The sequence below is a fragment of the Thalassophryne amazonica genome, chromosome 23 (genome assembly GCF_902500255.1).
Source record: "Thalassophryne amazonica chromosome 23, fThaAma1.1, whole genome shotgun sequence".
NCBI classification, from domain to species: domain Eukaryota; kingdom Metazoa; phylum Chordata; class Actinopteri; order Batrachoidiformes; family Batrachoididae; genus Thalassophryne; species Thalassophryne amazonica.
This window is the reverse complement of record NC_047125.1, coordinates 17,101,453-17,118,198: the sequence shown is the minus strand read 5'-3', so window position 1 is coordinate 17,118,198 and position 16,746 is coordinate 17,101,453. Positions and strand designations below refer to the sequence as shown.

Below are 16,746 nucleotides of genomic sequence, written 5' to 3'. Positions count from 1 at the left end.
TCTGGCTTCATGGATAGATAAAGCTGGGTATCATCTGCGTAACAATGAAAATTTAAGCAATGCTGTCTAATAATACTGCCTAAGGGAAGCATGTATAAATAGTTTGACCACATTATTCCCATTCTGGCGTCCCTTCATTGGCTATCGGTTTCTGTCAGATCGGATTTTAAAGTTTTATTGTTGGTTTATAAAATTGTTCATGGACTGGCACCTTCCTCCCTGGCGGACGTGGTTAAGCCCTACGTACCTGCGAGGCCCTTGCGTTCGCAGGGCGCAGGGCTTCTGTGTGTTCTGAGGATGAACAAGATGTCTGTGGGGTATAGAGCCTTCTCAGACCGTGGTCTGACTCGTTGGAACGATCTACCTCAGACCTGGGCAAACTGCGGCCCGGGGGCCACATGCGGCCCTTTGCATGTCTCTGTCCAGCCCTCATGAGGTCTGTGATTATTATTATTACATATATTAAAAATGTCAAGCTTGTGTGTTGCAAATCATTAGAGAGGTTTATTTAGGTATATTTAAATATTTACATATTATTATAATAATAAAAATTACCTATAAAAGCTATTAAATAGGTAATCTTTTTTAAAAATTTGTAATGGGAGACAGCCGAATTATCGATGGTGTGGCCCTCGGACATAATTCAGGTTCCCTATATGGCCCCTTGTAAAAAGTAATTGCCCACCCCTAATCTACCTGCTGTTATTAGGCAGTCTGACACGGTGGAGACTTTTAAATCAAGACTGAAGACCCACTTTTTTTAGACTGTCTCATTAATTTAATCTTTGTGTTTGCTTTGTAATTTCTTTTTATTCTACTGTGTTTTATCTTTTTATTGTGCTTTTCTTGCTTTAATTTTGATTTTAGATTAATTTGTGTTATGAATTGTGTGAAGCGCCTTGCGGCGACTTTGTCGTGAGTTGGCGCAATATAAATTAATAAATTGATTGATTGACAGATGTATCAAGGGGAAAAGGGGGACAAAACCCTTTGAGATGTGTATTCAAACAGTTGATAAATTCTGGTACTTTGTGCAAAAATAGTTGTGTAACTAAAGTCAGAAGCCGTTCCTGTCCCACCTGATCTGTCTACCTAACTCCAAAGCACATCTTGTGTCAAAACATTGCACATTATCATAATGACTACAGATGAGCCAAAACCTGGAGATGTTCCATTATTTGGCCTGAAAAAGCTATTTTCCATGTTGTCCTCTTTAAAGTAGGAGGGAGAGTTCAGCATTTCTGAACCTTCTCTTATTCCGACTGTGCGCAGAATTCACAATGACCAAGATCTGTGTCGCACTTCCCCCTCTAGTCAAAACAATATGGATGCTTGTGCTACAATGGTCAGAAAAATGACATCTGAATATATACGATGAAAGGCATTTGCATGAAATACAGCAGCACATTAGCATATTGGGTGAGAAGGGGTGCAGTTGTGTCCATGCTATCATCTTTTGAACCATAAAACTTTACATCAACTAATTACTCCAACTCGAAAGAAAAAATTAATAATAATGATTAAATAAAGAAAGCAGAGAGTTTGGGAATTTGTAGGGTTTTTAAAGCCCTATCACTATTTGTGAGCATGACTAACCTTGTCCTAATGCACGACGAAGACGGAGTCTAATGGGAGAAGTCAAATCACTGTGAATCCATTTTCACCGACAGAATAGAACCCTTTTGAATCATTTTGCATAATAATGTCACATTTTGTGAAATTTGTCTTCATCCCAGTGAGTTTAATGTCCTGCCAAAGATCTCAGTTTCAGTCCACAAAATTGCTCTTGAGCTTTTGTTACATCATTTTGCCTCTTGCTGAAGACGTGCATGCCGGTGTGAGACCACTGATAATGGTAAGCCCTTTTACCATCTTTTCTGTCATAGTCTTGTCCAAAACAGATTGGTGGATTGCAATGAAATTTTACACAGCGGTTTCACTCGACAAGATGATGTGCAGGAAGGAAAATAATTACAGCCCACCGTCTTCAAGGGGAGATAATTGGAGTTTTGATTGTAATCTTTGTCAGTTAGATGTACAAAGAAGCATGTTGGGCTCTAAAGGCATTTCTTGACAAAAATATTTAGTACCTTTGATGTATATGTGTGGCAATGGCAGAGCTGGAAGACAGTAAATGTCATGCTACACTCTTTCATCCAGTTGTAATGGTCGGTTGTCAAGAACTGCTCAAGTGTTTCATGAAATCAGTTGTGTTGACATGCCATGTCTCAATTTTTACCTGTGCGGAGGAGGTTACATTATCACCAGCGTTTGTTTGTTTGTTTGTTTGTTTGTGCATTTGTTGCTTTGTTGTCTGCAACCTCAAATACCTTAAAATGACTATTTTGGTAAGAATTTGTTGAGAGGTTGGTCTTGGGGAAGAGCAGGAGTTGATTTTGGCCTTGTCCACATGCAAACGGATATCATCTTTGTCATTTTCAAAAAGTGTTCTGTGTACTATGACATTGTTTCACAAAACGTTGCGTATGGGCTGTACACTCAAAAACGCAAAGTGAGCATTTTCAGATTCATCCACTCTTGGACCGGTTTTCAAAAGGTAGCATTTTCGGGTTCTGAAAACGGTTATGTGTCATTGAATCACCAATACAATACCAAACTTTTGCAGATATGTCTACACTTGTCTCCGTGTAGACGGACCTGAAATTATGAGCCCATATGTCTCCCATTGACTTACATTTCATGTTGGGCCTTGGCTCAGGTGTTCGTGAGAGTATCATCCACTTTAAGTATGTATTATAAGTGTGATTTGCCTCACACTTGATGAATTTGTCTTTCAATTTCATTCTGATTTTCATTCAAGAAAAAAAAAATCTTTTCAACCAGGGTAACAACACTGATGCAAGGGCATGTCTTCAATAAAGTGTCATTGTACATGACAACTATTTAAAAAAATAATATTAAAAAAATGCGCAAACCACAATCAGCACTGTCCATAACATTTTGCATCAACCACAAACTAGTATAACTACAGCTGGAGTAAAGGTATATGCTGATGATCATCTGTGTGCATAACCCCATTTGCAAATTGCGTTTACAGTTTTCTTTCATGTAGCTTGCTAATAGTCAAACCCGCCATTTCAAATTAACAATGTGTGGCATGAATCGTAACAAAGTAAAGTTCAATCCCTGATCTGTAATTACCATTCTGAAAATGGTGAAGTCCTCAAAGAATACAGTTATAAATATTTATTTTAATAAAGTAAGCAATTTAATTCTGAAAATATCAATCTACTGCTTAGATTTAATGACCAAGTCCAGAAATATTCAGAGCGGAGTCATTATGTTGATAATAAAAGTCTATAATACTCAGTTTAAGACACAGAGATGGGTGATGAATCCGTGGAGAGGCCTACCTTGAGGTCAAAGGTGTGAAAGTCATGGAACATTCTCTCTCCTGAGACCTGTGACGGAGCAGAGGGACGAGACGTCAGACATGATTAGGCCACAGTGCAATTACGGACCGGCTTCTCTGACAGTGATTGATCAATGAGGAACTTCCTTAATGAAGACAAGGACTCAGTGGCTCCCTGGAGCAAATTGGCAAAGGTAAGTGGGAATAGTGTCCCAGATTGTGGAGACTCACAGCAAGTCTTCGGTCGGGAGCAGAAATAGAAAATACAGGTAAATATCTGATTTCAGCAATACCAAGACTATCTAAACTTAGAGGACATATATGTCCATCATGACCCTGTTTTCCTATTATTGCAGCAAACTGGGTGATCCTGGAAAAATCTTGCCAATTCTTTCCAAAAATATAAACATTTCTCATTTGCCCAAGTGCACAGTTTCGAGTAGAGTCCTGTCAGGCCAGTGGACACTCCAAATAATGATCCCAATCATACCCAAAGATGTTATTTAAAAGAATGTTTTCACCTCCTCCCCCTGCACACACAATAAACATCATACATTTAGTTCTAATTAAATCTATTCATTTTATTAATCCAGCAGTGAAGCGAGGTCAAGTATTCATTCATCACTTCTTTAATTAAACCTTGTGGATTGGCCCTGCATGCTCAAGTAAAATTGTGACATCACTGTTCTGACAAAGGGAACACACTGAAAGTTATGACCAAAATAAAAACTATGCCCCAAACAGCACCAAGTGGGTGCACTCTGCACGGGGGGGGGGGGGGGGTTGACTTTGCTATAAAGCAAATATAGTACGCCTGGGTTGGGATCATACTGCAGGCAGTATACTCACAAGTTGGTGATAAGATTCCTGGATGGAGCTCAAATGTTTACTTCCAATGCTACCTTATGTTTACCTTTAATGCCACCCCGGAGCGCACTTTGGATATGCTAAGGTGCCTAATGCAGCTTTAATTTTCACTTTCTTTGTGAACAGATGACTTTCACACAGTGGAAGAGCAGAATATTACCCTGTGGAGGCATGTGGTAGTGAGGGTAGAGGGAGGGAAAAGTTTTTAGAGTTTGGAGCCAAAGCTGGAGCTCCCATTTTCACCCCGGGATTGGGGGAGGGGGAGGCATCAAGGACGGAAAGTTATGCGAAAGGTACACAACCATCAAGAAGAAGCAAAAGTTTAGATGATTTGGTGCATCTATCTCACGTGAATCATGTTTCAAACTGAGCAGTGTGTCTGTGGCTTTTAGATTCCATCACGAAAGTTTTGCAAATGTCAGACTTCTAGAATTGGCGTGAATCAGTATTTGACAGACAGAGTGAAAATGACTGGCTGTGGTTAGCACATGTTGTCATGCTAGCTATGGTTAGCACAAAAAGCAGTTTTACCCAAATCCAGCAATTTGGAAATACAGTACACTTAATAGACCTGGGCCCAGTTTCATAAAGCAGTCTAATCTTGTTTAGTCTAATAAACTCATTTAGTTGACTAATTTTTTGACGTTAGTCATTGCACGAAGCGCTTATTCAGCAAACATATCGCGTTACCCGACTAAAGTTTTTAGCCTGATACAGAGAAGGCTAATCTTATTTTAGTCGACAAAACTTCAGTGTCTTACCTCAAAAATGGCGGCCATCATGTAGTAACACTTGATGGACCACTCAAGAGCATTGCAATGTCGCTCGTATTCCTTCAGAAGGAGAGCTTCCTCCGTTTTTGGCCATAGTTGCAGCAGGCGACTGTCATGATGTGTTTTTGACAGTTCTCAGATTAGCCACCTGGCATCGCTGTTACCCTGAGCAGCATTGTGTGCACAAAAGGCTTGACGGAAGTGTAGAAGAACAACAGGCTAAGTGCTAAGCACATTGTTCTGGAGTTCGTATGTGTCTGTAAATGTTAATAAAGCCAGTTAACGAAACAAAAGCTGGATAGTTCATGACAACAACCAACCCGAAGTAAACAAAACTGTTGCACATTGGCGTCATCTCTTGGCATCAGTGCTTGCGAGGCCATTATGCATGTGAAAACCGTTGACTAACGTAAGACAGCCAATCTACAAGTTTAGCCATCGATGTGAATTGGCGATTAGATCAATAATGTTGGGTGACTAACCGTAGTCGACTAAGTTTAGCAGACTCGAAGATTAGTTTGCTTTATGAAACCGGGCCCAGGATTCTAATATCGCTCATGCTACTTGTCTGTGTCCTGGGACAAGGCACTTAATCTACATTGTCTCAGTCCGCCCAGCTGAAAATGGGTACTGAAGACGACTGCGGAAGTAATCTGCATCGGACTGGTGTCCTGTCCAAGGGGAGTTGTAGACTCTCATCCGCTTGACACTGCAGAATCCGGAGAAAATAACTAGCACCAGCAGGTCTCAGGGCCTATATAGGGCATACTTCTTCTTAAGTCTTGTATGAGGAAAGCCACGGACCAGGTGGCTTTATGGGACAGGAGTTCTCTCTCAATGTCCTTGGACAAGACAACTATATTGTTCCATACCACCCACCTGTCAATTGGTTCTGGCATTGCTTGGAGAAGTATAACCTGCAATAAACTGGCATCCCATCCAGGGGGAGTTGTTGACTTTCATCTGGTTCAAATTACACAATCTGGAGATGACCACCAGATGAGTATAAGTGAACATAAGTTTAACTGGACTTTTCCTTGTGGGTGATTCTGAGCCCAATGCAAGCGGGGCTGAGGAGTCTGGGAGTCCACTAAGCTCTGGGGGAAAAATACATCTCACAACTCAAGATCACGAGAACTCGGCACCAAATGGCGCCTGGCAAAGGAGCTGCTTGAGGAAATCATCCGAGGTTTGCCAAGTTGTAGCTCAGCCCATTATGGTGGGAAATGGCTTTGAAGTCAGGAAAAGCTTGTAAGAACAGCTGTACTGTGACCCCACATTTTTATTTGCTCCAACTAAATGTTTTCCCGGAAAATGTCCCTCGACCTCAACTGAATTCAGTCCACCTTCGCAACCACTGAGGCTCGGGAGAAGAATTTGATCTGAAAGTACTCATAGATGTCAAGTTTCTGTTTCATCCAGTTGCGCTTCCCTGCCCCTCCAGAAAAATGATCGGAAATTTGTTTTTTGACCTTTAACTCTGATGTAATTATGTATTTGTAACAGTTCAGGAGAAATGTTCCACTGAAGAGATAAGTGTTACAAGTTTTAAAGAATCTAGTTTTAAAGTGGCTTTTATCTTATAGCTAACTGGTTTTGTATGTTTTTAATAATTTGATACCTAAATCAAGATGACTGTACAGCCAGTCCAACAGTTTTGTTGGGATATGGCTTGTGAAGTAGTAGGGGCTGTTGGCGTTGGATGAGTTGGATTGGCGAAGGTACTCAGGTTTTGATGCACCTCGTTGGATCCGCCTGATGGGACTGCGTTAACGAATAACAAGTCCACGAGTTCCCTTGTGAGCTGTGCAGCTTTTAACTCTGTAGCACAAAACAGTGTGAACTCGAGGGCCACTTAAACATGACAGCCTCAGTTGGACTGTCAGGTGCAGCCTCATTGTTAAAACACCAGAGAACAAGGAAATCAGGCCCCGGAGGCAAAAGCGTCATATGCCACCGTGTTGAAATTCAGTTTCTGATTTAGCCCTGTAATAAAAATCCCAGAAAAATCTGGGCTGCCTTGTAGTCTGACCCACCATAAGGAGAGAGACATATCTGCCTTCTCTTCTATTCATGCCATGTACACAGGTGAGGAAGGCACTCGCCAGAAGCGGCCAGTCCTTCGAGGGAGGCATCTGAGGGTGTAGTATACATATATTTTCCAAGTCCAAACTTCACAGCTCACATCACAGACACGTACGGCTTCCATAAAACAACAACAACAAAAAAATCTTTACTAGTGAGGCACAGAGAGAACAAGGCTGAAGGTTGACTGTGAGAGTCATATCTCAGTGGGAAGCTGAGTGGCATACCAACTGGGGATTTGGCAGCATGTTTCACTGGAATTACTAATTAATAAGCAGCACATACGCCGCCACATGCTGCTTATTAATAAGCGCAGGTGCATTTCACATAATCTTTTAGTCAATCACGATATATGTAGGCGACGCTATTCAAAATCAGTCATCTGTACTCTGTCATAATCGCTGTCTGAAATGACCGTCTCAACGCGCGCCCATACATCAATTCGACAAATGAGCCGAAAGTAATCCTTTAAAAATTAAATTGCTTTTGTGTATAAAGATAATTGATTTGGTAATTGATGGCTAGCACTGAGAACGTCTGAATACAGAGTGGCAAGCTGGGTATCGCCGTTTATTTAAGCTTTTGTGAAGAATACAATGTTCAAGAGCAATTCCAAACTCGCAGTGCAGATGTTCACACGGGACCAAACCAGAAACAGTTCAGGTGTGATTCCTCTTATTGTCAGCTGCAAAAGCAGTAGAAGCTGGAAAATTAAATACCCTTTGCGTTCCATCTCCAGAAGCTAAGGGCCCGTTTACATGATGACGTGACGCAGCTGACGCTGTCCGATGTAGCAGATTCTCAAAAATCTCTGCAAAATGCCAAATTTCCTGTGTTCAATGCAGTTTGACATCACTCAGCAGGGGCGGTGTATAACTGGCAGAGCTCAACGTTTGGTGATCGTCCCCAGACTTACTATAGCACGGAGTTCAACTTTGACTATTGAAGGGCGGGTGAATTGGTAGCGCACTCCGCTTGGCGGAGCTGATCATTAACATTTGATGTCGGGTAACGTAGCCGATATGAACTCTATGTAACTCTGTGATTGCATCACGAGTGGTACATCGTCGAGATAGGTTCCACATATTCCTTCACATTTCGTCGTATTTCTGCATATTTCTTCATGCCTAGGGGATCCAGAGGACGTGGCGCATCCAGTCAAGCCTCCGATTAGCATGAACATCAAAGATTTTCAGCCTGTTGAAAATTTTCCCAGGATTACAACAAACAGTAGTGTTGCCTGACCGACATCGACTTAGATCCTGCGGAGTCTGGTGGACTTCGCCGGTGGTTGACGTTAATCAACTTTTCACCCTCCATTGGCAAACGGGGGGCTAATCATCAGCGTGAATGCACCGTAATGCTGCAAGGTAGCTTTAGCTGATTTAAAGAGGAGAAACATCTCTTCAACAAAAAGTATTTACTTTTTTATGCTGGCATATGCAGCCAAATGAATTACTGCCCGTTTTCTTTTAGATGGGCCATCACTTGACATCTGCAGTTGGTGACAATAGGGCTCATTGTTCATCCAGTCTGCATTGAGGGCATAAAGTGTCTCCAAAACTGAGCCAAGTTGAGTTCCAAGTAAAGTCAATGCTAATTTTGAGATTTACAGCAATTTTGTTTCATAATACCTCTTACTGTGATATATATGCACTTTTTATGGGCTTGTTCCCATGGAAACAATGTCAATTCAACCAATGGAACCAAGTGTAGAACATCACTTCAAGTGGTCTGTTCAGGTGGCCTGTGGAGACGTAATGCTAGGTAATCAGCACCAAGACGGCAGTGCACTCGGTGAAACAATGGAGCAGCCATATTTAGATGACGTGATTGCTGTGGACATGGGAACACTTGGCACCATAAAAAAATGAATCGGTAAATAAAAACAAATGTACCAGCATGCACCCACATGCTACAGTTTTCCAGAAGGGACATGGAGACATTTTAGCATAGAGGATAGAGTAGAGTAATATCTGTTTGCTTGTAAAAAAGTCTCTGCGTGACTTCTCCATGAAGCTTGGTGATGCAACAGAGAAATATTGCACATTCTTCAGGAGTTCTCCAATCCCAGTCACAGAAATGTACAACTCCTTCAGAGTTGTCATGGATGTCTTGGTGGCTTCCCTCACTGCTCATCTTTGAGAGTCACTTAATGTTTGAGAGAGTTGAACACAGTTTCTGTTTCTTAATGACTTGCATGAAGACAGTCGGTGTTTTTTGGAAATGTATATATCCATCCCTTGACTTATTTAAAGAAAACTGGCTGTAGAAGTGATGATTTATGTTGCCGTTTGGACAGTTTCTTTCATATTGTACCCAACTGTTAAATTTGGATTGAAATCTGTTCAAATTCAAGGACGTCAGTAATTCTGAGCAGGAATATGCATAAAAGCCTGAGAACAAAGATCAAATTTGGCAGCGACAATGTCTACCAGACAGGTTTGACTCGCGGCTTACCTCCGTTCATACAAGCTTGAGGAACGATACAATCAGAGATTTTTGAGACACGAGCGAAGATGCAATTACATTTTTAATACAGCAGCATGAACTCAAGTCCTGTGCTTTGACAGTGACACATTATCCAAATCATATTTTATTGATCCCATCCTGTATGAACTAAAATTGCACTTAGTCATTTGCATTTGTGGTCGACAAGACAGAATGAAGACCAGAAAGAGGCGTCACTTTTGATTCCATTTATCGCCAATTTAACAATGTGGCTTCTTTTGACTTTAAGGCTTACACTGACGTTTTCTTCCCTCTTTTTTTTTTTCCTTTAACTTTACCCTCTACCAATCTGTCTCTCTATTACTCTGAGTGACTGATTGAATTTAATGATTTGATGTTAACAGTGAAATGGGTCCTTGGGAGCTTCAACAGCTGAAAAATGCAACCATTTGGCCAGTGGAGCCGCTTGCCTCAGCACTTACAAGCACGTTTAAATGTCCTTGGAACTTACATGGTCATTCATCAAATTAATGACTCATGTCAGTTATTTACAAAGAAAAAAAAACATTTTTTTCTTATCCTATGAATGGTCTCCATTGTAGTAGTGGAGCGTTTTTGCTCATGTTGATTGGCGTTAATCAAACATGGCAATGCAGAAGTTCCAAGATAAAGTGATTGCGGTCAACACAAAAGGATGAAAGTGGGTCTTGTGAATAGAACACGGATGCTTGATTTTTATCCGGAGGTTGGTCAAATTGGGCTGAGAATCAGCTTGAGGTATTAGCAAAGAGAGCATGTCTCAGGTCAGAGGTGCAGCGTGAGTCCAATCAATCAATCAATCAATCAATTTTTTTATATAGCGCCAAATCACAACAAACAGTTGCCCCAAGGCGCTTTATATTGCAAGGCAAGGCCATACAATAATTATGTAAAACCCCAACGGTCAAAACGACCCCCTGTGAGCAAGCACTTGGCTACAGTGGGAAGGAAAAACTCCCTTTTAACAGGAAGAAACCTCCAGCAGAACCAGGCTCAGGGAGGGGCAGTCTTCTGCTGGGACTGGTTGGGGCTGAGGGAGAGAACCAGGAAAAAGACATGCTGTGGAGGGGAGCAGAGATCGATCACTAATGATTAAATGCAGAGTGGTGCATACAGAGCAAAAAGAGAAAGAAACAGTGCATCATGGGAACCCCCCAGCAGTCTACGTCTATAGCAGCATAACTAAGGGATGGTTCAGGGTCACCTGATCCAGCCCTAACTATAAGCTTTAGCAAAAAGGAAAGTTTTAAGCCTAATCTTAAAAGTAGAGAGGGTGTCTGTCTCCCTGATCTGAATTGGGAGCTGGTTCCACAGGAGAGGAGCCTGAAAGCTGAAGGCTCTGCCTCCCATTCTACTCTTACAAACCCTAGGAACTACAAGTAAGCCTGCAGTCTGAGAGCGAAGCGCTCTATTGGGGTGATATGGTACTACGAGGTCCCTAAGATAAGATGGGACCTGATTATTCAAAACCTTATAAGTAAGAAGAAGAATTTTAAATTCTGTTCTAGAATTAACAGGAAGCCAATGAAGAGAGGCCAATATGGGTGAGATATGCTCTCTCCTTCTAGTCCCCGTCAGTGCTCTAGCTGCAGCATTTTGAATTAACTGAAGGCTTTTTAGGGAACTTTTAGGACAACCTGATAATAATGAATTACAATAGTCCAGCCTAGAGGAAATAAATGCATGAATTAGTTTTTCAGCATCACTCTGAGACAAGACCTTTCTGATTTTAGAGATATTGCGTAAATGCAAAAAAGCAGTCCTACATATTTGTTTAATATGCGCTTTGAATGACATATCCTGATCAAAAATGACTCCAAGATTTCTCACAGTATTACTAGAGGTCAGGGTAATGCCATCCAGAGTAAGGATCTGGTTAGACACCATGTTTCTAAGATTTGTGGGGCCAAGTACAATAACTTCAGTTTTATCTGAGTTTAAAAGCAGGAAATTAGAGGTCATCCATGTCTTTATGTCTGTAAGACAATCCTGCAGTTTAGCTAATTGGTGTGTGTCCTCTGGCTTCATGGATAGATAAAGCTGGGTATCATCTGCGTAACAATGAAAATTTAAGCAATACCGTACCAGCAACCAGGCAGGGCTTAATTGAGGCCATATTCATGAAAATCTGACTGAAAGGTAGGAGAAGATGCACAAGTAAGAGGGATGATTTTGTAGTCAGGTTTGCTTGATAACTGGTGCTCTTCCCTGTCTTGGTGTGATTTTTGTCATCTTGTCCAGTTTATCGAGTGCTGTTGACTATTGCTGGGTTGAAAAGATTGATTTGCTGATTTTAAATCGATTCTGATTTTAATTCCCACAGATCGATTCATACATCCAAAGATCGATTTTGATATATATGATGCACTTCTCGCCAGCGTTATAACAGCGTGCCTGAAAAATTTACACTGCAGTTGGGTCATAACGCTGTTTCTGAGGGTGTGTAACCGGAAAAATTAAATCATAATTTCTCTAAATTGATTGTGGATGCGCTGGTTCTGACTTAGAAGCAGCACATCTACAGTTTATTCATCAACCTGTGTCAAAGCCATTTAAAGATGTCAGTCATGACTACGGTACCCCGTCTGTTGTTGCGGATAAGAAAAGAGAATTGTCCACTGATTATAATTCACAGTGTCGACTGTAGAAAAACATTTCCCGTAGCCATGTTCTCCTGCTGCAGGAGAACTTTCCTCCAGCTGCATTGTCCTCCTGCATTACAGGCACGAGTTTTGTAGAGGAGACCGGGGCCATTATCCCCTCGAAAACTGTTAAATTTAGAACACTATTGCCTGCATTTTGAGGGCCAAATTCTGTGAAGTAGTATTAATATGTTGCATAACTAGACAACCAGGTAACAGCTCAAAAAATGGTTTTAATAACACTAACCCAAATCGGTATCAGATTGAATTGAAATAATCAGTTGTAATTCTTAAAAATCGGAATCAAATCTATTCTTGAAATTTGAATCGATACCCAGTCCTTCTGTTGACTACCTTTATGCACCACTGTAGTATGGTTCAGTTGATACTGCGTGTTTTGCTTGCCTTGGTGTGATTTTTAAGGCAGAACTGAAAGCGCCCGTTGCACAGTTGGAGAAGAAATCCACCACGCTGAGACCCTTTAGGTCATTTGCTTGTGATGAGAATGCAATCAGAGGATAAACTGCTATTAAACTTGTATGATCCATCTGCTGATTGTGGGGAAATGTCAAGACATCCATTTAGTAACTATGGTAACACATATGCCTTGTTGTAATAACAGGGAAGGACAGAAAAAGTCAGTAGATATTTCTGGACTTCACTGGTTCTATGGATGTATAGGGGGAGTGTCAGTGTGCTGGATCTACATTTTTCTTTGCCTTCCTGGGAAATCTATGCTACTATCATTTCAGAGGTGACAACATTTAAAGCACGATGCACTGATAAATCCGAGCACAGGGTGAAAAAGATGAATCTCACGTTATTTACCCATTTTAATTGGAAATGTCTGTCACAGGGCAGAAAGCTGAGTCCGCTGTCAAGCCATTATCTGTCCGCCTTGATCATTTACCAGTATTTTACCGAGAGCAATGAGCTGAGTGTCAACGGTTGCAGTGGAATTTATTTCTGCTTGATTTTTGAGGCCATAAAAATAGAAATTTTGAGAGGGTGGAAATGATTCTGAAAGGTCAGCTTGTTAAACACAGTCCTGTGTTGATTGTATCAAAGGCTCAATTCTGCCTGAATAGCTCAGCGTCAGGTCAAGTGTTGCCATTAATATCTCACAGAATGTGCTGCTATCCCCTGAAATGTCAACGAAAGAACACCAGAAAATCTTTCCATAACATACCATTATTGTTTAAATGGGGACTGCAGTCCCTATGTCTTATCTGCACCAGTACCTATGGGGTTTTGTTTGTATGCAATATGGCAGATCTCCATGGTGATGACTGCTGTCCCCCATTGGAGCAAATACCGGTAGAAATTTAGGGCCTTTGAGTAATTTAAGCCAAATGCCTTTTTGGCCAGTAATTCGACAAATCCCGATAAATTTGGCAAGATGTCCACAGCAGCATGCATACACATGCATCTGTTTGCCAAACCCACCCGATATTTGTTAACAATAACTCAAAAACAATAAATCCTACCATTTTGCAATGCATCAAATTAAAAAAAAAAACCATAGGAGGACATAGATTATTGCATGTACTGAACTTTAATGCGCCAGATTTATCGCAAGAGTAACTTTGTTTGGATTATGTAATATTCCAAAGTTGCACTGCCATCTGCTGGATGTTTAGTGAAGATGCTTGCCTTCATAAGCGCCAGAAAACAATTGGGCAGTGCAGTCTCGTTTGAGGGCGGGTGCTATTTTTCTACTTCCGGGGACATTCTGTCCCCATCAGAAATATCGCATTTTCTCTGGGTTTTTGAGCAAATTGCACCGTAAACAAAGTGAAAATGCAACAAAAAAGTGATGATGTGGCGGAAAGTGGATATGTGTTGCAGTTTGTTTATGACCCAGAGCTCAGACACGTCGAGGTGGTTGTGCAGGCGAGACAACACAGCTGCTCTGGCTAGGTGTCTGGGCTAACACTTACTGACACGACCTCTCCAATATGCCTCGTCTTCCCTTCACCGTTGGGAACTGAAGAAACTACACTTTTCGTGACTACTTCGGTGATTGCTGCCAAAAACAAAACAGTACACAATTTTTCCGTTACAAGTGATGCTGTTTGTGGGGAGAGACTAATCCCCGGGCAGAATGTAGGAGTGTCAGTGTGTCAGTACAAACCATTCAGAGGATGGGGGTTTCAGCGGACACCATTTTAAACCAGCACATCTTAAACCAGTGCACCCAGTAGGTGGCGACAAATATGCTTTTAAGTTTACCGAGCCTGGTTGACTGGTTTGTGCTGAAGCTCCCACACTCCACTCAGGGATTAGGCTTTCCCATGTTTGTGCAGGCTGTCTCCAGATGTGGTCAAATCCTGCGATATCACGCAGGGATTCAAACCAGACTGATACTGATGGTTTGTGGATACATGATAAATTGTCAAAGTTTAATCTCACATGCCGTGTATCTGCCTCTTGAACACTGGATATGTTATGTCCTTGTCGCTATGCTATACCCAGCTAGCATGATGTGCACAATTTGGGCAAATTCTAAACTAAATATAGAACAAAATGAGAAACTAAAACCCAGAATAAAAAATATAACGTCTGGCTGGGGTTAATGCAAAAACCTTTCATTGATTCTGCATATTAGTGATCCAAACAAACACTGTACCCAGTGTATTTTGAAACCTGCTTCAAACATTGTTTTAGAGTCAAAATCAAAATGAGTGTATCATGAGATGTGCTACATGTGACCTCAATACATCAACTGATTTAAAACAAATGTTTCAAAGTGCTCCACTTGATTTGGTGATTAAACATTTAAAGAACAATTGAATGAACTGCGTTTGACAGTCAGCACAGTAATAAGTAATCTGTCATCAGCTCAACCTCAATGAGTTAACAATTAGCTAATAAGCAGGCAATATTATGACTGCATATGGCACTGGCATGTTTGTCATTGACTTCCTATTGGATCATTTAAACCAGCCCTTGGGCATCACTCATAATTGCTCCCTGGTGCCAATGTCAAGTTTCTACCTGTCGTGTTTCCTGACTTCATCTGTGTCATCCTCGCTGTGTTGCCCATCTGAGCCCCTGAGTGACACAGAAATCTCTCAAATGAGGACTCCGCTGAGACACAACTAGCCCAGTTGGTGCTGTCACACGTACTGCGACAAATCCTGATTTCCGGACCGTTATATTTCAGCTGCCCGAAGACTCTGTTTGTCGAGGGTTGCATGAGTGTGTGAAAGGCTTCCTAAAGTAAGATACAGATACGTATCCAGCGAACCTGACAAATATAATGTATTTTTACAAGGACTGTTTTGCTGAAACCACTGAAACATTCTTGACTACAATTTGAGGACACTGAGGCAGCTTGCGAAAACAACTGAATGTGCATTCTGCACCAGCAAATGATGCAATAATCTCATCTTTTATTTACACAGTACTGTGAATCTTGACAGTGTCGATAGTACGTACTACCAAAAAAAAAGCAAAACAAAAGAGGCAGCCCAGTCGCATTGTTGAAACAAGACACAAAATATGACTGATATTAAAATCAGTGCCTTTAAACCACCAAATACATTATCCACCTTTGAAGAAACAACCCTTCGGAATTTGAGAGGACTTAAAAAAAAATGCAAACAGCTTTCTTGTCACTGTGGTTGCACATCAGATGGCTGTATGGTGTCGAGCAGCAGCATTCAAAGGCTCATTTGCACCATCTGGCAGCTGAGGTGACAGGGGTAGCGCAACTGCCAAAAGGCGCATAAAAAAACCCGACTGTTGCCACAGGCAACCTGCCCCTCTGCATTGCCTTAGGTAGAATACTTCATTGAAAAAAAACGTCTTGGGGTCTCTTGAAATCCAGCATTGAAGAAAGATGAAGGCATTGTGTGTTTGCATTCGGTCACAGCAGGGATTAGCTCTTGTTGTGAGGTGTTTGCACCGAGAGGGGAATTGGGGAAAGGCATTGAAAAGCATCAGATTTTTCACGTAGATGTGTAGAAGCTTACTTCCTCTAAAGCCAAGATTGGACAATATTCTAAATGTTAATTCAAAAGGCAGTCGGGCTTCTTTCACCATGTAATAAAGTGGCTTCTTCATTGTAAAGGTGCCTTGACACTCGCACTAACTTGATCCGCGCACTGTTACGTAATCTGCTGTGCCAGAAAGTAAATTCGTTGTCAACTCCTGGGCAGTTTCATGCAAGTGTGCAAAGAAAATTTTGAAATGTTCCAAATCTCTACCACGCACTAATTATGTGAACTCTATATGAACATTGTGCAAACAATTGAAAAACACTGTGTCAGTGCGAATTATTACATCAGCGCAGCTCATCTGAACAATTACGAGGAGATGTTAAATCTATCATAAACATAATTTTACAGATACTCATAAGAAGGAATGAAAATGCAACTGTTTTACCAAGTCATTACAGTGTAAATAATACAAATAATTACCTTTGAGATGATTCCAAATGTGTTCTCCACATCATGAAGCACACGAGCGAGAGCAAAAGAAAAGCTGCAGCTGTAGAAAATTCCTCTGTGAT

At 41.2% G+C, this 16,746-nt stretch overlaps 1 long non-coding RNA gene across 1 annotated transcript in view; it reads right to left on the bottom strand.

Moving 5' to 3' along the window:
• Nucleotides 1-16,746, bottom strand: part of LOC117505144 — a 512,557-nt gene that overhangs the window by 183,660 nt on the left and 312,151 nt on the right. The window contains exon 7 of the long non-coding RNA XR_004559034.1: nucleotides 3,375-3,422. This is a non-coding gene — a long non-coding RNA (uncharacterized LOC117505144). The remainder of the gene's footprint in view (nucleotides 1-3,374; nucleotides 3,423-16,746) is intronic.